Below are 26523 nucleotides of genomic sequence, written 5' to 3' on the forward strand. Positions count from 1 at the left end.
GAAATGGCCGCTTTTTTAGAAAGGTTTGTAACAGGGACAGATACCAGAGACTCAAACCAAGCACACAAAGGAGGGCAGCCCATCTCCCCCAAATCATCTCAATCCAAACTAGTTTCAAACTAAAGTAAAGTAAAATGTGCCATTGAGTTGATTTTGACTGCTGGTGCCCGCAGAGCCCTGTGGTTTTCTTTGGGTTTACCATTGCCTCCTCCCGCACAAAATGAGATGATGCCTTTCAGCATCTTCCTATATAGCTGCTGCCCAATATAGTACCAGTGGGGATTTGAACCAGCAACCTTCTGCTTGTTAGTCAAGCATTTCCCCACTGTACCACTTAAGGTGGAGGTTTCAAACTAGCCATCCTCAAAACAAAGTTCCTGATGCCACCTCCTCAGAGGAAGATCTCTGCCCTTGCTGGTTGTGTTGACACAACCAGGTGGTGGCGGCGGCAGCAGCTAACAAAGAAGGACAGGTTACTCCTTCTTCGTCCTGGTCACCTCATCTGCCTGAGTCAAGACAGGCATGACTAGTAAGAGAAGGGAGCAGTCAACCTCCATTTTACCTGCTCACTAACTCTTCCTACTGGTCACAATTGTCTGGCTCAGGCAGGTGATGGATGGAACACAACCAGGAGCTTTCCCAGACAGTAGCAATAGCACTTACATTTATATACCGCTCTATAGCCGAAGCTCTCTAAGCGGTTTACAATGATTTAGCATATTGCCCCCAACATTCTGGGTACTCATTTTACCGACCTCGGAAGGATGGAAGGCTGAGTCAACCTTGAGCCCTTGGTCAGGATCGAACTTGTAACCTTCTGGTTACAGGGCAGCAGTTTTACCACTGCGCCACCAGGGGCTCTTACAGTGAGGGAAATAAGTATTTGTTCTCCTGCTGATTTTGTCCGTTTGCCCTCTGACACAGAAATGACCAGGCTGTAACTGGAATGGTAGGTTTATTGTAGCTGTGAGAGACAGAATAACAAGAAACAAACCCTCAAAAGCCCAGTGCCCAAAAGTCAGCGATGGATTTGCATTGTAGTGAGGGAAATAAGTATTCGATCCCCTATCAACCAGCAAGATTTCAGGCTCCCAGGTGTCTTTTCACTATATGCAGGTAACGAGCTGAGATGAGGAACACCCTCTGTAAGGGAGTGCTCCTAATCTCAGCTTGTTACAGTACCTGTATAAAAGATACCTGTCCATAGAAGCAAGCAATCACTCAGCTTCCAAACTCACCACCATGCCCAAGACCAAAGAGCTGTCGAAGGATGTCATGGACAAGGTTGTAGACCTGCACAAGGCTGGACTGGGCTACAAGACTATCGCTAAGCAGCTTGGTGAGAAGGTGACTACAGTTGGCACGATAACTCGCAAATGGAAGAAACACAAAATAACTTTCAATCTCCCTCGGTCTGGGGCTCCATGCAAGATCTCACCTCATGGAGTTGCAATGATCATGAGAACGGTGACAAAGCAGCCCAGAACTACACGGGGGGAACTTGTCAATGATCTCAGGGCAGCTGGAACCATAGTCACCAAGAAAACAATTGGTAACACACTACGCCGTGAAGGACTGAAATCTTGCAGTGCCCTCAAGGTCCCCCTGCTCAAGGCAGCACATGTACAGGCCCGTCTGCAGTTTGCCAATGCACATCTGAATGATCCAGAGGAGAACTGGGCAAAAGTGTTGTGGTCAGATGAGACCAAAATCGAGCTCTTTGGCATCAACTCAACTCGTCGTGTGTGGAGGAGGAGAAATGCTCCCTATGAGCCCAAGAACACCATCCCCACCGTCAAACATGGAGGTGGACACATTATGCTTTGGGGGTGTTTTTCTGCTAAGGGGACAGGACACCTTCACCGCATCGAAGGGACAATGGACGGGACCATGTACCGTCAGATCTTGGGTGAGCACCTCCTTCCCTCAGCCAGGGCATTGAGAATGGGTCGTGGATGGGTATTCCAGCATGACAATGACCCAAAACACACAGCCAAGGCAACAAAGGAGTGGCTCAAGAAGAAGCACATGAAGGTCCTGGAGTGGCCCAGCCAGTCTCCAGACCTTAATCCCATAGAAAATCTGTGGAGGGAGCTGAAGGTTCGGGTTGCCAAACATCAGCCTCGAAACCTTTCTGACTTGGAGAGGATCTGCAAAGAGGAGTGGGACAACATCCCTCCTGGGTTGTGTGCAAACCTGGTGGCCAACTACAAGAAACGTCTGACCTCTGTGATTGCCAGCAAGGGTTTTGCCACCAAGTACTAAGACATCTTTTGTGAAGGGATCGAATACTTATTTCCCTCACTACAATGCAAATCCATCGCTGACTTTTGGGCACTGGGCTTTTGAGGGTTTGTTTCTTGTTATTCTGTCTCTCACAGCTACAATAAACCTACCATTCCAATTATAGCCTGGTCATTTCTGTGTCAGAGGGCAAACGGACAAAATCAGCAGGGGATCAAATACTTATTTCCCTCACTGTATCAGTAGGCTTTACTGTGGATTTTCTTAACTGTAAGTTTAAAGTTGCCCCCCCCCCAACCACCAAATGATGCAGAAAGGTGGATTTTTTAATCCCGGATATAAATCAGGCTATACACTAACCCGTGATGAAAAACCTGAATTGTGTGCAAAGTGCTCCCCGATAGCTCAAAGGGACTTTGGGGGTAAGTTTGGCCCATATGTGAACACACCCCTCCATTCTGGTGGAGATGCAAACTAAAAGCCGGGAGTGAAAAACTTCCAGGAGGTGGGGTGTATGTGGAGCAAGCAAGCAGGGATAGGTTGCGCAGGCCTCCCTTCTCCTCCTGGCCAAATCTTCCTGGCTCAGACTAGGAGAAGGAAGGAAGACCCCATCCCCACCTTGCTTGCTCCCTCCTCCTGGATGCATCCACCCACCACTTGGCTCAGGTCAGATGCCATGGCAAGGAAGAGCTTGAATATCAGCAAGCCCTGTTTTACATATGATTTAATATTCAAGGGGACCTCAGGAGACAAAAAACAGGCAAACATTCCAGTGTTGGCAGCCCAAGCAGCTATATTCTCAACATGCATGTAACCTGTCAGAAATGGTTCCACTAGACAGCATAAATGGCATTACAGATACCACAGTGGGCTTAGGGAGGATTCTGCTAGCATACACAGCTGCAACACAGTGCACCAAGGTAGGCTATCATGGAGTCTGTTGCTTGTTACAATGGCCCCAATGGTCTTTGGGAGTGCCACTGCCTGAGCAGGAACACGGGTGTTTACAAGACCATCACATCCACTGGTTAACTTCAGTGTACATTTACACATTTTTCTCCCTCCATTCAGTAAAATCCCTAGTTTAACTATAAGCAACATCTGTGCCCCATTCTTTTTTGCTTCAACAAATAAGCTAATCACAAGACAACACAGTGCCACAAATGAGGACCGTTCACAGTCCCAGAACAGCAGCACAACAGAAGTTAACATTAGCTATCGCAAGCCACACTGTTTGCTGCGAGGCTGTCACAAAAGTGACACCTACATGCAGTGCAAAGTGTAATGCCATTCCCAAGCAGCTGAACTAACAGGATAAGTTATGGCTCCTGCAACTCAAAATACATAAAAACACACTTAAAAATATGAAGGTCAGGGATTTAAAGCCAGCCTAAGGGAAGAAAAGTCATGTGCAAATTTTTCCAAGTGTGCAATTTTAGCAGGGTCCCCCCCCCACCCCACTTCACTTTGGACTCAGCACTAGACTGCAAACCAAACCACATTAGATTTGCAAACATGCACATGAAATGATCACAAATCATTTAAACTGGAAGAAGAGATAATTTCATCAAAATATGCAAGTAGGTCTGGAGCATGCATGACACACAACCTAGAAACAACTGGGACAAATATTAAGTGCATGTGGGAAAAGGGAGGAGAGCCGCTGCTGGATTAGGGGTGGAGCTCTGAAACCTAGATGTCTAATATGCAAATGAGGAAATTGTTTCTGCAAAAAAAGAGTAAGTGTACATCCACATTTCAACAGATACTTAGATCTATGGTCCATTCTCCTGTTAACAGGACCAATACCAAAAGCCACTTTAGCACAGCTGTTCAAGTTCTGATGCCTGTACAGATAACCAGCAAAGCCCGTTCTGGCTGGCAATGATCACACGTTCCATTCACTGCTTTTCTTTACGGCTCCTAGGAGCATCCCACACTGCTCAGTCACCAAACAGAGATGAGCTTGGGTGGGGTGGGGGAAACATAGGAAACTGCCATATACTGAGTCAGATCATTGGTCTATCTAGCTCAGTTTTGTCTTCACAGACTGGCAGCGGCTTCTCCAAGGTTGCAGGCAGGAATCTCTCTCAGCCCTATCTTGGAGAAGCCAGGGAAGGAAGGAACTTGAAACCTTCTGCTCTTCCCAGAGCGGCTTCATCCCCAGAGGGGAATATCTTGCAGTGCTCACACATCATGTCTCCCATTCAGATGCAACCAGGGCAGACCCTGCTTAGCTATGGGGACAAGTCATGCTTGCTACCACAAGACCAGCCCTCCTCTCCCAAAAAATCTTGTCCTATCTTGGAGAAACCAGGGAGGGAACTTGAAACCTTCTGCTCTTCCCAGAGCGGCTTCATCCCCTGAGGGAATATCTTGCAGTGCTCACTCATCAAGTCTCCCATTTAGATGCAACCAGGGCAGACCCTGCTTAGCTATCAGTGTTGGAATGCCTGGAGCCAGCCAAACATCATCAGTACAAGGCAGAGCCTCCAACATTATGTTTTATCAGTAATCACCACACTGCATTTAATATCTGAAAAACCAGCTTTAACTGCTTATGAGTTAAGGGCAGCATTAAATGCATGTCAGGTCAGGAATTGAACAGAAAAAGCAGCACAAGAAACCTATTAACTCCAATTTACACACACACACACACACACACACACACACACACAAACACGTGCGAGCGCATGCAGAGAGCCAAGGGAAAAAAGCTCAAGCAGGCAAGTCAGGTGGTGTTTGGCTGACCACATGACCTGTAGGAAGGCTACATTTCCAGTCAAGCAAATATATAGGAAAAGTCTAGCAGGAGCTGTTCTCATGAGATTGGTTTATTTTCTTCCAAGCAAAATGGTCAGTGCCAGTCTTCAATCAACATCTGGCAAGGGCAGTGACAAAGAGGAGAAACAAAGGTTCTTTTATGTGAAAGCATGTTCAAACTGCGCTGCAAAACAGTCCGCAAGTCACAATTACGTATCCTCCCTGGCTAGTTCCTAGCCAGGATTGCCAAATGGCTGGATTGTTAACCTTTTTAGTTAAATGCAGAACAAGGAAGATTCCCAGCTAAGGTTTTCTGCCTTCTAACCGGGCAAGGGACTACACGTGCAAGACAGAATCAGTGGTTGAGAAAGAGGTAGTGATCAACTCTTCCTCTGCAGCCCCTCCCTGTCTCTGAGCGGGGTGGGGGGTGGGGTGGGGTCGGGGGTAGAGACCAGAAACAGAATAAGCCCAACTGCAGTTGGGGCAGTGGTAGGCCTCAGGGCAGATGTTTTTTGCTGGGATGGTGGTGGTGGTGAGAGAATTGGCAGACTAGAGGCACTTAACCTTTCCCTTTCCCAAGTTAGTATTAACTAGCCTGCACTTTCCCCCGAACCTTCCAGTTCGGGAAAAACACATTTGCTGTTTTCCCCTCCTTTGTATATGTGCCTGTGGTGTTGTAGGGCACACATGGGCAGCATATAGAGAGCAGGGTGCATTTGAGAGAGCCAGCGTGGTGTAGTGGTTAGAATGCTGGACTAGGACCAAGGAGACCCGAGTTCAAATCCCCATTCAGCCACGATACTTGCTGGGTGACTCTGGGCCAGTCACTTCTCTCTCAGCCTAACCTACTTCACAGGGTTGTTGTGAAAGAGAAACTCAAGTATGTAGTGCCGCTCTGGGCTCCTTGGAGGAAGAGTGGGATATAAATGTAGTAGTAGTAATAATAATAATAATTATGATGATGATTAATAATAATAATAATAATAATAATAATAATTATTATTATTATTATTAAGTCCTACTGAGTACATGCATGTTTGTCTTCAGCCCTTCCTCTTCATCTCAAAAGAGAAGAGAGTAGCTTTACAAAATCTGAGTGGTTAAGAGTGCACAAAGTATGCATGCCGTTAGTTTTGTAGTTCATCTGATCCGCATGTAATCAGTTTGGAAGGGTCCTTTTATTCAAATGGATAGTCAAAATATCATCAGCAGCTAGTTTTACAACTGCCAAAGAGGACTGACAAGTTCTGTTGTCTCAGCTGCAGTTCCCTCCATACACTTCTATTCCCGGGTGGGGGTGGTGGAGGATTTCTTAGTGGGCTGAAATTGGTAGTGGGGCCTCTAGTTGCTGATATGTATCCAAGATCTAAATTTTTAAAAAGCAGTCCTGCTTTTAAGCAGCAAGTTGTCAAATGAAAATTCTGGGTTTTTCCCCCCAGAGGGGAAAGTGCATTCTGTATGTGCTCAGAAGCATTCTGCCCAATTTTCTAGAATTGTCAAAGAGGGGGAAAAGTTAACATTCCCCTAGGTCCTGTAACACCTGTTTGGGTCTCCGGTTCCTTTGTTTTTGAAAGGCCCATATCCATCACTTTGCTTTATTTAACAATATCTACACTAGGGTTGTCACATTCCCCAGAGGAAAACAGCCACTCACCACTGTTAGATTGGATTTAAGGGAGGCCAACACCTTTAGAAGCATCCATGTGTTACCCACTGATGCGAACAGAGACAGAGTTTAAAATGCTGATAGATGATTGACAGGCAAGCTTAGACTCCATCTATTTTTACTTTTCAAGCATGTAATACCAAGCTGCCTTTACAAGCAACTGAATCTTGAGGAGCTCAGATGGGAAGAACTGCATCCATATTACCAAATCCAGATACCCAGCACTGTTCCTCCCGTATTGCCAGAGAACACTGTACATTCTAGAATAATTCAGTCATCAGAATAATATAATGTATGTAAATTGACTATGCAGCATAATTGTATGTATATATTTGCCTAGGCTATTTTCAGCACAGAAGCTTCTTTAATGTAAAACATGCAAGACATTCAATTGAGATCATCTCATCTCTCCCCCTGCTAAATAAAGAGAATCACCACGTTAAAAGGTGCCTCTTGCCAAGTTAGCAGGGGTTAACTAGTTTGCTAGCATGTCTGCCCTGTGTTGCCAATGTCAGGCTAACACAGTTATCTAGTATCTGAGCACTGCCAGTTTAAGAGCAGAGCTGAGCAAACTTGGGGAAGCTGCAACATTAATTTAAAATCAAAACACATTTAGCTCTCATTCACACTGTGCCACATGCAAATGTTGTTCAGACACATAACAGAAAGCATTCTAAGATTTAAGTTACCATTACATAGGAAGCTGCCTTATACCGAGTCAGGCCATTGGTCAATCTAGGTCAGTGTTGTCTCCACAGACTGGCAGTGGCTTCTCCAAGGTTGCAGGCAGGAATCTCTCTCAGCCCTGTCTTGGAGATGATGCCAGGGAGGGAACTTGGAAACTTCTGCATGCAAGCAGGCAGATTCTCTTCCCAGAGTGGCCCCATCCTCCAAGGGGAACCTTATAGTATTCACATGTCTCCCATTCAAATGCAATCCAGGGCAGACCCTACTTAAGTAAAGGGGACAATTCATGCTTGCTACCACAAGAGCAGCTCTCCTCCCCGTTGACTTAAATGCAGCGTCTTAGAGACAAATGAGAAAGTACAATGTGATGTTACTGATATAGCTTCAGGATTTATTCATTACATTTCTATACTACCCCATCCAAAGGTTCTGGGCAGTGCACAACAAGTAAAACACAAGGCAAACACCATTAAAAACAAGCTACTTAAAACAATGTAAAAACAAATTTAACACAATTCAGCATCATTTAAAACCAATTAAAAATACTTAAACACAATTTAAAAACCTTGGAAGGCTAGGCCAAACAAATCTTTAGGGGCTCTCTTGAAGGCCAACGAGTCCAAACTATGGATATCTGCCAGGAGTGCATTCCACAGACCAGGAGCCGATACAGAGACTTGAATTCAAATTACACTTCAGCCTCACTGAACCTACTGTGAACACATGCAAAATGTGAACTGAACAATGTGAACTGAGGTCAGCTACTGCTTATCCACATTGGCAGCTAAAATGAGTAAGGAAGGTGCTGATGAACACCCTGCAGGATATGTGCAAACTTAATATTACAAGCCTAAGCCTTAAGTTACAGGCTAGTTTGCAAGCTCAGTTTTTTCAGCCACAAAATAAAATTTTACCAGGTAATTCACATTATGGGCCAATTTACAGAAGTATGCAAACTCCTTTTAATACCAAGCAGTGGCTGCACTCTGGCTTAATGTCTATTCATGGTTTTCAAGTTATGAGAGGACAATACAGAGAGTATAGTTGGCCTCTTACTGCAAGACTGCAGCCTCACCATATAACCCTCTCTTCTCCAGCCCTGTAACATGCAGTGGCCTTTTCACCAGACTGGGCTTCAAACTTCAGATGCAGCTCTGTATTGTGGCTGGCAGGAGCCAGCCCACTCTGCAACCTCTCCTGTTAAACAGGGGCAGATGCTGCAACTTCTGTTTAAATGCCAGTTGCAGAGTTCTGTATGGAGCAAGACAGTGTTAGAAGTAACCCCATTTTCAGCTCCAACTATCTGTTTATGAGCCTCCCAGGGAGGACCAGGACTTTCTCAGGTCCAGACTGGCATTACCAGAGATGAAATATAAAAAATACATTTTACAACGGAATGTGAGAGAAGGTTTGGCACCCGTGCCCTCTCCCATGCTGGATACTAACAACAAAAGGGCTGAACAGGCCTTTGAGTAGATCAGCAACATGGGAGCAGTGCTCCCTGCATGCGCTCACACTTTTTGGATGTCCACTCAGTTCATTTTAGATCCTGCTCAGGTTTAATCAGGAAGGTCCCACTCTGAATGCATGTGTGCACACTCTGCCTTGATACTGCTGCCCAGAACAAACTCATTCCCCATACAGATGGTTTATTTGTTTTGTTTTTGTTTTTAAGAGAGAGAACACTGCTTGGGGGGGACCCTAGAACAACTGCAAACAAGTCTGGTATGCATCTCCTAAGAAGCCCTCCCCAGGAAGTTAAGAAACTCCTAAACAGAGCAATCTTCCCATTCAAGCACAAAACCTATTTCCTACTACTGATTAATCCTTGAGGACTTTAACCTCAGTATTAGATCAATCTCCAAGGAACAGTTTCACACCCACAGTGATCCCTGCCTTTAGGCGATTCATCCTATTTCCTTAAACAGTAAGCTTAGTCACAAGATTTCATCGATAGAGTACTGTATCGATGAAGCTTTGTGACTAAGCTTACTGTTTAAGGAGTGTCTCGCTTTATAAGGTAGAAGATTCTCAGTCCCTCTGTCAAAAACACTTAGTCTTTAGGGTATTATTCTCACACACACACACCCAGAATTTTTTAGTCTTTTTTGAGTGTGTGTTCTGTTCAGCACTTGGTGTGTGGGTATCATTTTTTTTTTTGCACTTTATTTTTTATTAGTTTTCTACATAGAAGAAGATTGAGTAGTAGAAGATTGGAAACCCTTTTTGCAGTACATGAAAAACAATGTGAATTTGGATTTATTAATAGGGGGTTGAAATGTAAAAACAACAGTTGGGGAATTTGTTATAGTAATGAAACTAATAGATTACTATGGTGATGAAAACAAGGATTAGGGCATAATAACGAGATATATAAATACAAAGAAAATATTCACATGAGAGCAAATATGGATGTTGTAGTATAACTGTGTTGAAAGATGAACTGGAAGTCACATTGATATGTGTGTGGGTATCATTCAGCATTTGTGGCCCAACCTTTGGTTAGCTTTGCTACCCTTACTAACATCCCCTTGGATATACCTCCATGTTGCTGTTCCCAGGGATTGAGGCCACCCCAGTTCTCGTTACTCAGACCACTGGAGTGTGAATTCTGTGGATGAGTCCTAGAGATTCCCAAGCTTGAGAATCTCTGAGCTGAAATAACTATTTCTGGGCCCCCTCAATTCCTCGCAAGCCGCTAAACCTCATTACCCGGAATTCCCCGTGCTACACAAATCTCCAATGTTGTCATTGTTCCAGCCCAGGCAAAGCTGCAAGACAAGCAGATACAACCCATTTTAACAACTGCCTGCTTTAGGACAAGGATTCATTTTCTCTCTTTCCATTCCCCAACCCCCCTATCTTTTACTAGTACAGTGGAGTCCCTGGCCAGGGATTCCTTTTGGTGAACGCTGTGCAGAGCTGAAGTGCCTTTATGATCAAAAATCTAGCTCTGCAAAAATTTAGCATAGTGGAAATCTATATTCATGAAGAGGTTTCTCCAACTACGCTCGGAGATTAACTAAATTTTCTAAAAATCCCCATCCTAACTTCCTCCGCTAACAACCCAATTATAGTGAGCCTGGGAGAACTGCCATCTTGCTTGTGTTCATCTTCTGTCAAAAACGAGCCTCCCTTCTTGCTTTTCAACCAGCATGTAGCAGCTGCTGATTTAAGTCACCTGGCCTACCTCCAAGAGCAGCTGCATTGCATTAACATGTTTTGCCTATTCCCTCCTCCTCTAACTATATGGTTCCCCCAGTTCACTGTGTCTCTTGTCAATTAACTCCCCACCTGTCTCAGGAATCATCGCCATATAGCACTGCCACACTAGCAGCTGTGACACATCACTAGGAGGCTATTCTCACAGTGGGGGAAAACCAGGCTAAGGGAGCCCAGCCCAGTTTCCCCCCATTGTGAGAACCACCGGGTTCACGGGGTGAGCCAGGTGGTTCAACGGTGGCTAGCCTGCCAAAGTAACCCTCCTCTAAAATGGAGTTAGCGGAGACCTTGCTCCGCTAACCCCGTTTTTCGATCACGAGATGCTGTGGCGCAGTCCACACCACAGCAACTTGCAAACAGACCCCCGACCGAGAGGCTGCAGCAAGCCTCCTGGTGTTGGGGACCCCCCAGAATGCCCTGTGCACTCCCATGGGTAATGCTGGGACTTCCAGGGGCTGAATGGCCCCCGATCCTTGCCGTCCCCACCGGCTCTGTGACGGAGCTGATAATCGTGTGGGCAGCCAGTGTGGGCAGCAGGGAGGGCTTGACGCGCTCTCCCTGCCAAACCCCAACTGGCTCTCCACACTGGCCCCCATCGTGAATTGCTTTCCCCCTATGGGTGTGAATGAATTGCATTTTTGTGTCAATATTCATGCAAGCAAGTTTTAGTCTCTTAAATCCCCAAGTTTGATAGTATTACAATTAGGTATCCATTTATTGATTCGCCAAATGAGAATGTGGTATTTTATTATTCATTCATTCATTCTATTTCTATACCACCCTTCCAAAAATAGCTCAGGGTGGTTTACACAGAGAAATAACAAATAAATAAGATGGACCCCTGTCCCCAAAGAGCTCACAATCTAAAAAGGAACTGATTTTGATTGCTATTCAATAAATATTGTATATTTTGCCTTTGAACCTTTTATCATTCCCACGTCAGTAGTCAGATTAGCTCTCACTGTAAAGACCCTGCAGTGTACATGTATCTTGCCCTGTGTCTCACAGCAGCAGACTAACAAACAGAAGCACAAAGCAAGATTCAAGGCAAGATGGGTGCCACTGTGCAGAGACAATAATAGCAATAGCAATAGCACTTACATTTATATACCGCTCTATAGCTGGAGCTCTCTAAGCGGTTTACAATGATTTTAGCATATTGCCCCCCAACATTCTGGGTACTCATTTTACCGACCTCGGAAGGATGGAAGGCTGAGTCAACCTTCAGCCCCTGGTCAGGATCGAACTTGTAACCTTCTGGTTACAGGGCGGCAGTTTTACCACTGTGCCACCAGGGGCTCTAATGCACCAGTAAAAGTTTGGCAAGAGGTTGAGAGTACTATTCACAGGGAACCTGTGCGTGGGTCAGTTAACTAGCTGCTGACATTTGTATCTGCCTTTCCAGAGTTTGCTCAAGGTAGGAATACACAGCAAAGCAACACTAACTCAGCACCAACACCAGCCTCTTTACGACTACTTTGGCTCCTTCCCTCTGCTATTCAAAGGCCTTAGTAAGGCAGGTCTTTCTCAGTTTCTCAATCCAGAAGGAGAAACAAGGAGCAGCCGCCTCCTGTCAGAAGAAGTCCTAGAGAACCAGGGTAGCCACCAAGAATAGCTCTGCTCTGCACCCCCAGGGACGCTCACCTCATGAGGGATCTTGGAGCAGGGTCCTTGGTGAGGATCTTAGCAAGTAGGTGAGCTTAGATATGGAGAGGTTCTCTCCAAGGTGTGGGCCACAGGCCACGAAGGTCAATGCCAGGATCTGGAATGGGCCCAGAAGCTCACTGGTAGTCGGTGCAGAGCCAGCTGAATAGGCGCCCATCTGCCTCCACTTGCCAACCATTGGGCTGCAGCATTCCACACAAGCTGCAGCTTACAGACAGTCTTCAAGAGCAGCCCCACAGACTGCATCACCGCAGGCCATCCTTGAGACTCACAGAGGTCCTTCCTACCTAATAAGGTACAGTGAGAAGCTGAAGCAAAGCAGGTACGGCAGACGTAACTTAACACATTCCTGGCTATCCGTGCCATCTGCATATCCAGAAGGATAAGCAAGTGGAGCACACCTAAACGTGCCTGCACAAGCAGTGCCCACCCCACCCCACATAGCCAATAAGAACTCAGTACTGCCCACCTAGGATTGGCAAATAAATGAAAGATGAGCCTGCAAGGAAAGCAGGATCCACCAGAAGCGGCTTTATGTGGGGTGAGGGAGGAGATGGCTCTGAAGTCACTTCCGTAGCTACGGCAGCTCAGTGCTTGGTCCAGCTGCCCTCTTTCTGCCCTAAAATGGGCTTTGAATATATATGCATACTCCAGACAAGTATTTGAACCAAAATGTTCAGACCGCACCTGTGCAGCAGTAGTGGCTTTGTTAAGTGCCTTCTCTACATTGCCAGCACCTGCCTCTCAAGAATCCCCATGGGATTGCACAGTCTTCCTTGCAGTCCTACTCCCTCTGATAAAATCCTGCTGCCATCCTTTAGAGCAGTGCCCTTTAGGTCTCCCAAATCCTAGCCTGGACACTAACCACACTTGGCTCTTCTCAGAAAAACGAGGGGGCATGGGCTCTTCCTTCTACCGTATCAGCATTTTAGGGAGATGGTATGTCCTAGTGTTAGGCTTCAGCATAAAGCCTAGTTGACTTAGTCTTGGTCATTTAGAACTGTTCTGCCGTGGTAATATAAGTGACAACCATGTAGGGTCTCAAGGTCTAGAGTGATCTCTGGACCCTCAAAGGAAAATGGGATACAATTGGGTACTACCCAATTTTGTATGGTGAAAATATTCTCACTCAATCACAGGCTAAGAAACACCTTAGTGTCCCAGGCTCAGGTGTAGTGCGTGGTGCCTGGGCCCATACAAGGGCTTTCTCTGTGGCCACCCCTTTTTTGGAACACTCTTCCTCTCCCCACTGCCGAGATTCGTTCAGCCCCCCTCCCTGGCTGCTTTTAAGGCCCTTCTCAGTCAGTCAGTCACTTTATTGTTACGGTCACAGACCAGTACAATATTAACAGTACATTAAGTAAAAGAGTAGAGGAGCTTAAAATACATTTATATCTAAAATTAAAACAGTTAAGACAACGGTAATTCCTTATTAACCAATCGCCGACGAGTACTAATAGCAGCAGCACAGTATCTAGCAACAATATTCTCAAGGCCCTTCTCAAGACCCACCTGTTTTGCCAGGCATTTGCCCTTTAATAATAATTATTATTGTAATTGTTATTAGTATCGTTCACAGCCTAGAGTCTTTGGGAGAGGAGGTATATAAGAAAATTTTAATAAATAAATACATTTCAAAGGGGCAGTGATATTATGCCTTCACCTGTCAGAAGACATGTACTACAGAGTCATTGGCCACAATGGTCATAATCAATTGCTGTCTAATAAGCAGAGCAAGTATAGTAGGAGATAAGGACTATCCAAAACAGTTCTGAAGAGGGAAAAGCTGAATCACTTGCAGATCCACAAAGCAACAGAAAGGTAAATATTCTTGGCTTTTCTTTTGTTGAAGGAGCTCTCTGTGGAAGTGGCTCAGCCTTTCCTACACACAGTGAAGGAGAAATTGGTTAGGAAGGTCTGTTTTTCAAATTGGTACCAGGGTCTTCTGTAGTTTCTGCTGCCATATCTATAGTATCTCATTTTCCCTTCTAGATGACTTTTTGTGCAACTTGCATTTTAGAAAATATTTATTCTTATGACACATCTTTATGAGGCAGGGCAATGCAGCTAACCTCGTTTGAAAGAGGAAGAACTGAGGCATTGAACAAAACCAATTATTTGGTCACAAAGGTCCCTCTGAGGACAAGGAAGGAGTTAAATTAAGGGAATGGTGAGAAAGTGAACACAGCTACTAAAGCATTTTTCTTCTCCTGGGAGACATGTTCTATGAAGTTATGCACAGCACTCAATGAAACAGACTTTTAGATGCTTATGATTTAGTAAATAAACTTTTGAACAACAAAGCTGCTGGGCTGTGTTCCTTAGCAACAAACCCGGCAAGGCAGCTGCTATCAACTCATTTTAGCTCTCACTGAATCCTCATCATTGTGGGGCTGATTACACCAACTGCAAATATTGCCATAACACACTTCTCTTTCCCAGACCTCCAGTGGCACAGCCTGGGTGTTGCTCACCGAGTCAGTCATGTGTCAAACTGTGGATAATGCAGCTCAGTAAAGTGGCGAAGGAGACTGACCAAACATCCTTGGATGTCTCCATTGCTAGACTCTTGAAACAAAGCCCTGATTAATTAATGAGAAGAACTTCTGTCCATGGTGTGTGTGTCACACACACACACACACACACACACACACACACACACACACACACACACACGGTTTGATACAAAGCCCAGTAATGGATTTGTGTTCCCCATATACACACGTGGACAAATTCGTTGGTACCCTTACAGCTCACTGAAAAAGTGTTTTATGCCTCCTGAAAAGTGATTAAATGAAAAGCAATTGTCCCATGTATACCTGCATGCCTTTGATATGTCATCGAGTAAAGCAAAGCAAGTGTAAAAAGAGATAAAGTCTTGCTTATTCTACAAAGATATTCTAAAGTGGCATGGACACATTTGTTGGTACCCCTAGAGAAGATCATAAATTACTGGATGAGAGTGATTTTTCAAATTAGCTGTTTTCTTTAATTAGTATCACACATATCTCCAATCGCGCAATCAGTCATTCAGCCTACTGAAATGGAGAAAAGTAGTCATTATGCTGTTTGGTATCATCGTGTGTCCCACAATGAACATGGACCAGAGAAAGAGAAGGAGAGAGTTGTCTGAGGAGATCAGAAAGAAAATGATAGCCAAGCATGTTAAAGGCAAAGGCTATAAGACCATCTCCAAGCAGTTTGATGTTCCTGTGACAACAGTTGCAAAGATTATTAAGAAGTTCAAGGTCTATGGGACTGTAGCCAACCTCCCTGGACGCGGCCGCAAAAGGAAAATCGACCCCAGAATGGGCAGGATAGTGAGAATGGTAGACAAAAAGCCAAGGACAACTTCCAAAGAGATACAAACTGAACTCCAAGGTCAAGCTCCATCAGTTAGTGCTCAAAAAGCACACCATCCATCGCTTTTTGAGTGACAGTGGGCTCAATGGAAGACGACCCAGGAGGACTTCAGTGTTGAAAGAAAAACATAAAAAAGCCAGACTGGAATTTGCTAAGATGCATATTGACAAGCCACAATGCTTCTGGAAGTATATTTAGCATTGAAGGGAGTGAGATGGCACTGTTTATGAGAAATAGCAGCCCATCAAGGGCAATGAGAACTCTCTCAGATCCGAGAGAACAGAATAAGCATCCAGCTCTATCTTCCTTTCTCCTGACTTTGCACCTGCTGTGTCTAGTCTTGTCTCTGCCCCCCTTCCAGACATCTAAAACAAGAGTTAAGGGCAAAACAGTCTAAGCAGATACACAACAGCAGAACCTTCTTGATGGACTAGTTGTTTTCCCCTGCTTCATTCTGTAAACACATCAGAAACGTCCCATACATTTATTAGGCTGAAGCTATAGGTTACCAAGTCACATTTTCAAACCCCGATTGCCATTACTTCAAGGCAAAGCGATGTGATGGAGTGCATAGCAGGAAAAGACATTTAACTGTGGAGGAAAAGAGGTGGACAGAGAAAGGGTTCACTCTTGCTCCAACCAGATCTGGGTAGCAACACCCCTTTTCTCCCCGCCCCCCCTCCCTAGCCTCTCTTCCCCAGCAAGCCCTTCAAAGTGGTGGGAAAGAAGCTACTAGGGTTTGGAAGCATGACTTAGTGATATATGCATTCTGGCATTAGTTCCTACAGCCTCAAAATCAGCAATTTAAATCTTTTTGGCCTAATTTAAATGCTTCTAGTTTTAGAAGCTATGGCTAATTTGGAATAAATGCTGTTTGATCCTCACACTCACCAGCATGTTCTCTTTGCTTGAAAAAAAATGCAGGTCTACTGAGGCCATGAAGTCCAAGTGATGGAGAGATTTGTCTATGGACCACAGAGTCTCCATTCTGAACTTTCGGAGCTTCCCAAATTTGTTTAGGAACTTTAAGTTGAGGGAGCCAAACTTTTTGGGCATAGTGAACAAAAATAGAATAGATCCCCTTGCCCCCGTTTTATGTCGACAGATTCCAGATGATGAACTGCGTGAAGTATGCCTGAGTGTTTGATAGGAGAGTGCAACTGGGTGTGTGTGTGTGGGGGGGGAGATAAGCCAGCAGCAGGAAACAGCCATTGGGGAAGGAGGTTAACTATTTTGTAACCATGTAGTATGGGGTTGAAGAACCAATGATCGGGGATGTTGGCTTCCCAGGTGTGGAAGAAGTTTGACAGATGACCACCCACCCTGGGAGGCAGAGAATCAGGACTGCTGCTTAGGTCTGGACTGGGTAGTGAAGGTCTGGCGTGGGCTGTATTGTTGGCACACTGACTGTTCCAGAATGAACATTGTGGTCTAGAATCTCTGTCTCTGGGTCTGACAGGGTGTCTAAAAGAACAAAAGGACTGAAAGGGTCGTCTTAGTTGCTGCTTGTCATCCCTGTGAAGGATCGAAGGCAAAGCCCTCCTCTTGTCCTTAGTTGCAATGAGTACTTCAAGTACTCATCACCAAAGAGCTTGGATGGAGTATATAGTACGGCTGCCAAATTAGTGTGTAATGAGGAGTCAGCTCTCCAGTACTTAAGCCATAGGTTGCGTCCAGCCACCACCATAGAGGCTGTGGAATAAGACGTGAAGCAGATAGAGTCTAACATAGCATCTTCTATAAAAGCTTGTGCTTTTTGGATCTTTAAGAGTGTCTGTTTTGGGCAAGTTGGGTTCTAAAGCGTTGCATAGTCCTGCCTCTGAAGCACATGGGAACGATAACCCACATGAGACACAAATAACCATTGCAGGTATGCATGGGCTAGTAGCTTTCATGGCCTTATTTTACCAGACTGTTTCATAGAGCTGTAGCCCCAAGCATGAATCTGCTCAGCTGAAGGGGTTTCAGTATTCCTCTTTTATACTTGTGCATCACATTCTACAGTGGCCTGACTATTCCAGATGGGAGTGGGGGGGTTGTAGCTTGCCAACACCATCTAAATATGTTCAGGGCCAAGCTGAGGGAAGAACTGAGATCTGTTCATGCCTCATATGTTTAACCACTATGATCCACATCTCCTAAAATGATGATGTGTGGAATTAACTGAAATTCTGAGCAGTTAGACAAGAGCAAAAAATAATTCACATACACATGTGTACTTGAAGCTACATGAGTATATTTGAGTATACATCACAAGGCATTTTACAGAAAAGTGACAACTCTCTACAAGAGGAACTTATAATCTATACAGTGATTTGGAGGATACTGTCTGCCAGACAGACAGCCTACCATGCAGTCAGAATGAGAGTGCACACATCCTGTTCAGGTGGGGGCTGTTCAAGCCACCCTGAATACTAGCAGTATGTAAGCTACACAATTAAGGGGCATCCAAACCACCTTTAATACCGGTGGTATTTAAGCTACACAATTAAGGGTGGTTCAGACATACAGTTCCACTCATGAGTGTGCAGAATGAAACAGTGTGCAGGGTTGGGGTGAGTGGGATGCATACATGCCTCACTTTTAATCACATGGTAGGAAGGCCAACAGATATTCTTGAGCCAGCCCTACCTGATCAAGTTTGCAGAGAAGAGTAATGTATTAATGGACACATCAAGGCTGGTCTCTAAAAAGGGGGGGGGGAGAGAGTATTTTCCACACTCTTCCCCCAAGTATTGTCCCACTGATTGTATTTGTCCTACTGACTTCCAAAGAGGTTGTGGGCTGCTTTTCATCATCAACGAATGATGAGAAGGAAGGGTCTTGAAGAGAGGGGACAGAAAGCCCAAATGAGAGGAAATGTGTTCAAAAATCACAAGGATTGTCTCATTGCCCAGAGCAGCTTTTCCTGGTCCATTCCTAGCTGCTGTCAAAAGGCGTCTCTTCCACCCAGTGGGATAGAAGGATGCTTTGTCAGTCTCTGTTAAGATCAGAGACTCCTATCAGCAGGTTCAAACCAATGCTGGAGCAGAGGGGTGAAAGAAAGCACAAACTGTTAAGACTCACAAGAGGGCCTGAAAGCAAAAGCCCCAGCATGGATTATGTGGATATTAGATGAGACAGTATGGTAAAGGGAGTCACAAGGTCACCATTAAGAAGAAAGGGCATTTTTCACTAATCCAGAGAGGCCTAACGGCAACAGTAAGCATCCCATTAGAGAGAGAGAGCATGAGGGAGCCCTCTGTGGCAAGGAAGACCTTTAACTTGAAGTGACACAGAAGAACAAAGACTGGCCTTGCTCAGTGTGTGGTTTCTCTGCCTTAGGAGCCAGGGCCTCTGAGCTGCCACAGCAGACAAGAACTTGTGATCTTGTGGCTGCTTCCTCTGATCCAAATAATTCAATTCAGCTACCCCTTCAGACATTTTCAACCACCTTTTAAGGGGGCGGCAATCTATTCTGGGGGCAATGGACAAAGAATTCTAAAAGGCAGCCTTTTTCCCCTGCTTCTGCAAAGAGCATTTCAAGGGGGCAAGGACCATTCTAGATTCTAGGAATTAACACTCCAGATTGCACAATTTAGAATAAGAACTTGGATTAATATAGGACTAAATGTTTCTTTGAATGGAAAAACAACTATTTCAAACCTGGCGATTGTTCATATTAGAAGTGTCAGTTTCACCACCACCCTGCCAGCTTTTAATCTGTTTTTTCCAGAAAAGTAAGCAGTGCCAAGTCAGAAAATATTTTAGCAGAATGGTTAAAAAAAGGGAACCCTTTTGGAACAGAGGTTAAAAAAAGAGGAACAGAGGTTGCCTTTTCTATGGTGAGGCAGTGGTCAACAATTAGAGATATTCCATCAAGCTCAGGATAGCCGTCAAGCTTGTAAACAGAGACCATAAACCACCGACCAGCAATTTATTCCATCTTCAGTACAAAATATCCTTATTTTCTCCATACTTAAAACAGGCTCAAATCAGCAGAAGAGAAGAAGCAATTCCAGCACTGTAGTTTCTGCTTTCAGTGCATGGACCTACACCTCTGGTGGGGCCCGGATTAAGAATTAGACCCAAGAATTACATGCCTGCTTGATTTTCACTATCTTTAGGCTGGAATCCCACCTGCCATGCCCCCAAGGGACTAACACCACATTATGTACAACATTATGTATGGCAGGGAGGGGCTATAGTCTTTTTAACCTTTTCCATGCCTGCAGCTGATCTGCTCCAAATCAACTTGTGAACACACACTTGTAACCACATGGGCAAGGTGAGGGGAAAGAGAAGCAGTAGCAGCAGCAGCAGCAGCAGCAGCAGCACCACCACCACCACCACCACCACCACCACCACCACCAGGAAGTGGGAACTTTAGAACAGAGTGTGCCAGGCAAGGCAAGAGTGAGTTTGTACTCACCTCTGTTCAAAAATCTGTCCAGCTTTTTAAAATAGCACTAAGACATTTACATGCATTTGTACAAACTGACACACACGCATGCGCGCGCGCGCACACGCGCACACGCACACACACACACACACCTCAATTTTAATTGCATATATCATTCAATGAGAAGCAGCCACAGAGAGAGGTGGGAACCATGATTGAGAGGCATATTAAATCCATCTTATTTATTTATTATTTCTCTATGTAAACCACCCTGAGCCATTTTTGGAAGGGCAGTATAGAAATTGAACAAACAACAATAATAAAGAAATCTGTGCTTAGATGTCAAGGCTGCACAGCAACTGCAGAGTTCTGCTATGTGCTGAGCTGGGGGACAATGCTCTTAAGTTCACCAGCACACATCATGCAGACAAGTTGCCTTGCAGTATGCAATAGCCTGCCAGTGCCAGAATTGCCAGCCGAAGATGCTACAGCCACGTGACCCAGTGTCTTTAACTGGCAGTCATTCTCTGCCTGAAACAAAGAACGTTCCATGTGCATTTCCCCAGCACCACCATGTGCCCTTGGGAATGAAGGATAAACATCAGGAATCCCCTCCTCACACACACACAGCAGGCAGCTGTGCCATGCTCCACAGACCACTGCCCTGCTGCTGGCACAAATCTTTCCAAGCAATGCCAGGCTTTTAACAGGCAACGGTCCGCAGCCTGGGCTGTCTCTGTCTCCACTTGGGCCATTTCCAAGCCTGAGCTCAGAGCAGTGTTTTATGAAGGGGTGGGTGTAGGGGAAGAGAAGCAGGCAAAGGAAGATTCCATCCACTTCCGTCCCCAACCACCAGAAGCACGCACTCGAGGGCTGATAAATGGCTGCTCAGTTTCATTTTGGCAAAGCGCCCCACAGGCAGCCTCCAAACATCCTATGTGGTCAGTCAGGCAACACCCACAAGCTTTCCACAGGAACCATCATCTACCCACCAAGGAGGGAAAACAAAGCCCTCTGGTCTTGTAGATAGAATGCCCCTTGCCCACATGCGGAGCTACCCATCTTCCGAATGGTTATCACACAGATTCCAAAGTCCCAAAGTCAGAGGAAACTTTACACACACACACACACACCCCAACCACGTGCACTTGCTACCTACCTCTCATAATAATACAAGATGAGATGAGCTCCAGAACTCTCCTTCAAGGCTAAACTAGATGTGTCCCAGCTTGTATTTGTAAGAGCCGTATCTATTACTGGAAGCACCTCCCCGCGCAATGCATCCTTCACAAAAATGCAACAGGGGAAATTCTCATCAAGCCCACAGCATACTTAGTGAGGGAGGTGAGCCCCTTTCCACTGAAAATCCTATCCATCATCCCCTAAACTACTAATTGCAGCAAATACCTACTTTGGGGAGCAGGGGTGTAGCTAGGGGACAAGGGGCCCGTGTCCATCCCTCTCTCTGGCAGCCCACCAGAGTGAGGGAGATAATAAAGAAAATAGGGAGGGGTGGAGCTGGAGGGCCCTCAGGAGCTGGGGGCCCGTGTTCTTTGAACCCTTTCGCTCAATTATAGCTACACCTCTGTTGGGGAGTTGGGTCTTAAGTGGGTTAATTTTTAGCAGGAAAATAGGCCAGCCTCCCCCGATGCCATGCACCACAATCTCAACAAGAATCCCCCCCCTACCATGTTCTTTTGAGGGGGAAAGGTGGGGAAGAGGCACTTCTGGTAATAAACATGCCCCAATACAAGTCAGCACATGCCTAGTTTTGCACTTATTTCCAACTTCAATCATCTTCTTATCCTTTAAAAGCTACACAAGCTTCTTTGGTTTGTTTTTTTCTTTTTTACTGTTCACATCTGATGCGGGAATGACAGCAGAAGGGGGGAAGCAACCGCTCTGACCTTTCTGATCTAAAAATCAACCACTGCCAGTCAGAAAACGCAGAGCAGCGCTAGTGACACAATGAAATTCTCCTCTTTTATGAACACAGAAACTTCTGGTATAACAAACAATAAAAGGCTTGCTCTATTAGGGGTGTGGGAGCTGGCCATTCGGCCGGCTTGGTTCAAATCCAGACTGGACTCAAACCAACCCAGCCAGCTCAGCAGAACCAGGGAGAGCCGTTTTGCGGGCCTGCTTGGTATACTTGTAAAGGGATTCCTCTTTACAAGTAAAGGGCATCCATAATCCTAATGGTAAAGGTGGTGCAGGTTGGGGGGGGTTGCTAAAGAAAGCTGCCTCCATAACTTTAAAGGAGGTGGCGAAGCAGTGAGGGCTCCTCCAAGCCCCCCACTGGCCTCCCAAATGACAGCCAAGGGGCCAGCTGTGGCCTGGTTTGGGCCTCTGTACATGAGCAGAGACCATTGAATCACAACACAAATCACACCAGGCCATACCCATCCTGGGCTGTCATTTGGGAGGCCGGTGTAGAGCTTGCAGGAACCCCCGTCGCCCCCTCTAAAGGTGTGGAGGCTGCTTTCTGTAGCTACCCCCCCCAAATGCTCTGCCTTTACCATTAGGATTAGGGGTGCCCTTTACTTGTAGAGGAGAATCCTCAAGGATTGTCCTTTACAAGTATACCCAAGTGGGCCCACGGGCCAGTTCTTTGAACTGGGGGCCTGGTCCAGTTCGAATTTGGACTGCTCAAACAAGGCGGGCTTGATGTTGAGGCAGGCTTGAAGCGAGCCAGCTCGTGCTTCCCTAAGCTCTACTGTTGGGATAGAGTGCTGGACTAGGACCACGGAGACCCAGAGTTCAAATCCCCATTCAGCCATAATACTAGCTGAGTAACTCTGGGCCAGTCACTTCTCTCTCAGCCTAACCTACTTCACAGGGTTGTTGTGAAGAGAAACTTCAAGTATGTAGTACATCGCTCTGGGCTCCTTAGAGAAAGAGTGGGATATAAAACGTAAAATAAAATTTAAAAAAATTCTGTGCTCAGGATCTGTGCAGATCTTACACATTTTCTGCCACTGCTTGATTGGGACATAACTGTTTCAGCACACAAGCATCCAACCAGAAGTAGAAGCTTTCCTTCCCACAGTTAAGCCTTTGAATCTGAGGTCAGAGATGTCAAGCAGGAAGCCAAATACAACGCAGCATTGTTGAAGTGCTTCCTTCCTCTGGATATAATTTGGTATGAAACTCTGCTCCCCACAAGCAGAGATAAGATCAAACTCATCACCAGAGTTTCTGGGTATTGCAACAACCTATAAGACTGACTGTTAGTTGTGTGCATGTGTATACACACACACACACCCTGCATGTGCACCAGCCAAAAAACCCCAAAACCTTTCCTCTTTAAAATTAACGATGACATTCAAGAGAAATCCGAGCAACTCCAAAGGACAACTGTGAAGGATTCAGGCCTCCAAATATTGTCTTCAAATCTAGGAGCCGGATTCGCTTTCAGTCTTCGGGGATTCAGATGTCAAGTTAACACAAAGAACCTTCTCTCCCTTCTCCCTCCATAGTTGTGTGTGTCTGTGTCTATTATGTCCCTGTATAAGCGTCAGTAAGCCAGTGAGATGGCCCATAGTTCCTTAGCCCATCACAGTTTCCAGTCAGTTTTCTAAAGCTCTTCCACATATTTCTACTGTGGCCATTGCCACCTCCCTACAGTTTCTCCCAAGATCCACCCCCAGGCTCCTCACAGTTCTATGTACCTATGCTAGACCCTCCTGAGTAAATTTAACAACAGTTCTCTGCTCCACCCCCTTTCAAATTCTACCCTATTTGGTCCATATGCACCTGCATGTCTTCGTTTTTAGAAGGAAAATCCAGGCTTGTGAGTGCTGATGGGAAGGGGAAGAAACACACAGCCAGGAGTAGGTAACTATGTCACACATCATCAGAAACCCTGAAACAACCCTGGGTGGGGGCTTTTTCCTGTGTGATCTGAGAAAAGGCAAGTGCTATGGTGTTGGCAATATTTCCCTGGAAGGCCTGCAGGCAGCTACAGGGTGTGAGAGGGGTGGATGGCAGGATGAGGAAGGAATTTCAATAGCAACACTCTCAACCCCCTCAGCTTCCCAGACAGGGACTGGTTGAGTATAAAGTAGAAAAGAAAAAGAAGAAAGGCTAAGCACCTGTAGCAATTGCTTCTCTGCCATTTTGCAGGCAGAAGGCTTTTTGGAAAAAGGAATCCACAGCAGGTTCCTTCAGTCAGCTTGCTGTCACTCCTCTCTCTCTTTCTCTCTCTCTCTCTCTCTCTCTCTCTCTGCCTGCCCCACCTCTCAAGAGCTCTGCAGTAGCTGCACAACACCCAACCCTGCCTCTGCTCCTACCCCTGTGTGGGGCTATCTAGCTGGCTGGTGTATGCAAGTCTGTGATCTCCAGGCAAGCCCACTCACTATTTGCACTGAGGCACCATCAGGAGGCGAACAAAAAGCAGAAGTGTGCGACCCATATGTAGAGGCCCGTGCGCACACACACAGAGGGCCAAAAAGCTGCATCCGGGGCAATGCAGGGCACTAGGGGCCACTTTGCTGTTGCTTAGCCAAGCTATGGTTGCAAAGAGAAGGAAGGAAAGACAGCAGCCTGCCCCAGTCCTGCTTGCTGCCTCCTACTCATGTCCATCCATCACCTGGTCCAGGCACCAAACTTAAATTCCCAGGTGCCAAGGTGAGATGTGGCCTGGGATTTGTCAAGCCCTGAAAGGATTCATACCTTTCAGAGCTAAGTGTGGGTGGATACACGTTTTGGTTTACAATTACAGCACAGCTATCTTCATACAATATAGCAGCCACCCTGGAAAACTCTGAAGTTTGTCATCAGACTGCCAGTGAATTCTTGAAAGCATGCTTTAGCCAAAGGCACCTAGCTGAGTGTGGGACTCCCAACAACCTAATACATAAACTTCCAAGTTTTAGCTTGCATGCAAGGCAAAAGTAATCTGTTTAGTACAACCTTATAGCCAGTCCACAATTACCCCTGCTAATTTGGCAAAGAGGCACCTTTTAACATGGTGATTCTCTTTATTTAGCAGGGGGAGAGTAAGTGGCCCTATCCATCCCCAGCACAGTACTTCCAGTGACTGTTGCTGGTGTCTATCATGTTTCTTTTTAGATTGTGAGCCCTCTGGGGACAGGGAGCGATCTTATTTCTCTGCGTAAACCGCCTTGAGCCATTTTTGGAAGGGTGGTATAGAAATCGAATAAATAATAATAATCACAGTATCCCACATATTTTAACCTAGTTGCTGTGAAAGACACAGTTCAAACACTGATACTGGCAGAAAAGCTCTCTTTCAAGCACTGGGTAACTTTGAAGCCATTCCATGCTTCACAACCAGGTGTAAAAGCTTTAGCCTTGCAGGTGTTTCCAAACTGAAGCTTGGCTCTTTCTGCACTTCAGTGCAGCTGTGTTGAATGCACAGGTGAAAGCAGAGCAAGAGCATTGCTAGGTAAGGCATCCCCAGAACTGCACCTTATTTTTCTCAAATGCCAGATGTCTCCAAACCACTGAATTGGACTGCAAAAGGAGCCAAGTTTTAAATTTGGCATTCCATCGCTATTAGCTCAAGGAAAGGCCTTCAGCATTTCCCCTTTTTTGTATTGTGGTTTCACAGAAAATAATTTAAGAAATATCTTTCACGATATCTCACTATCTTGCCAAAGAAAGAAAGGGGGTGGGAGAACAGAACTGGACCATGATACTATGCTATTCAAATTCCAAAGCTTCAAATATTTATATCAGCATCCATATTAAGTTCCAAAGTCTCAATGGAATTAACAAGAAAAATTAATAATGACTAAGCTGACTCACTGATTTCAATGGTGCTTAGTCAGGCCTAGTCTGGATGCTGTCTGTAGTGAACATGGACATCTTGTTATTCAGCAATCCATATTTAAAATCAGCCCATGCCTCTGTTAATAGAACTACAAAATGGCTTAGTGGAGACAGAAGCATCCATCATCTTTGCTTACAGATAAATTTACCTTAAAGTGCAGCTAGATGCAGCTTTGAATACACAACATATCTGGGTAAATGTCTCCCCCGATATGTTAAGTAATAATGCCCCACACAAACAAGCTTCAGTCCATGAACACGAGTCATCCTGCAAGAGGCTGCAATTCCCAATGGTGTGCAACATGATGTCAAGATGCGCCTTCTCCACCCCTGAGTCTAGGCAAGAACCACTCCTCCCTAAGTCAGCAGAAGCAAGTTTCCATTTATTCTCTTCTTGGCATCAGAACACTCTGTGCCCAGCTGCTCCAAGGGGTGAACTAGCTCCTCTAGTATCTTACCAACTTGGCCTTTACTCACTGGAAGACACTGCCCAGCCCAATTTGGACAACACCTCATAATCTAAGGAAGTGGGTCCTTGCCCACAAGACGCTTATGTTACAAAACAATTTGTTAGTCTGAAGGTTTTGCAAAGGCCATTCTCACTTCCAGAGAACTGACTGAAGCACTTCAGTTCCTCACCCCTTAATCACAGAACCCGTCAAGCAAATGTACAGCTTGCTAAGGAAAGTTTTGTTGATAAAAATGGAACCAAAAAAAGTGTGATTAGGCCAGGAGT

General features: G+C 45.4%; 1 protein-coding gene across 1 annotated transcript in view; it reads right to left on the bottom strand.

The window, feature by feature from the left end:
* The window catches only part of TTYH2 (tweety family member 2), a 102448-nt gene that overhangs the window by 54910 nt on the left and 21015 nt on the right, over nt 1-26523 (bottom strand). The window lies entirely within an intron of this gene.

Source organism: Hemicordylus capensis, chromosome 2 (assembly GCF_027244095.1).
Source record: "Hemicordylus capensis ecotype Gifberg chromosome 2, rHemCap1.1.pri, whole genome shotgun sequence".
Lineage (NCBI taxonomy): Eukaryota > Metazoa > Chordata > Lepidosauria > Squamata > Cordylidae > Hemicordylus > Hemicordylus capensis.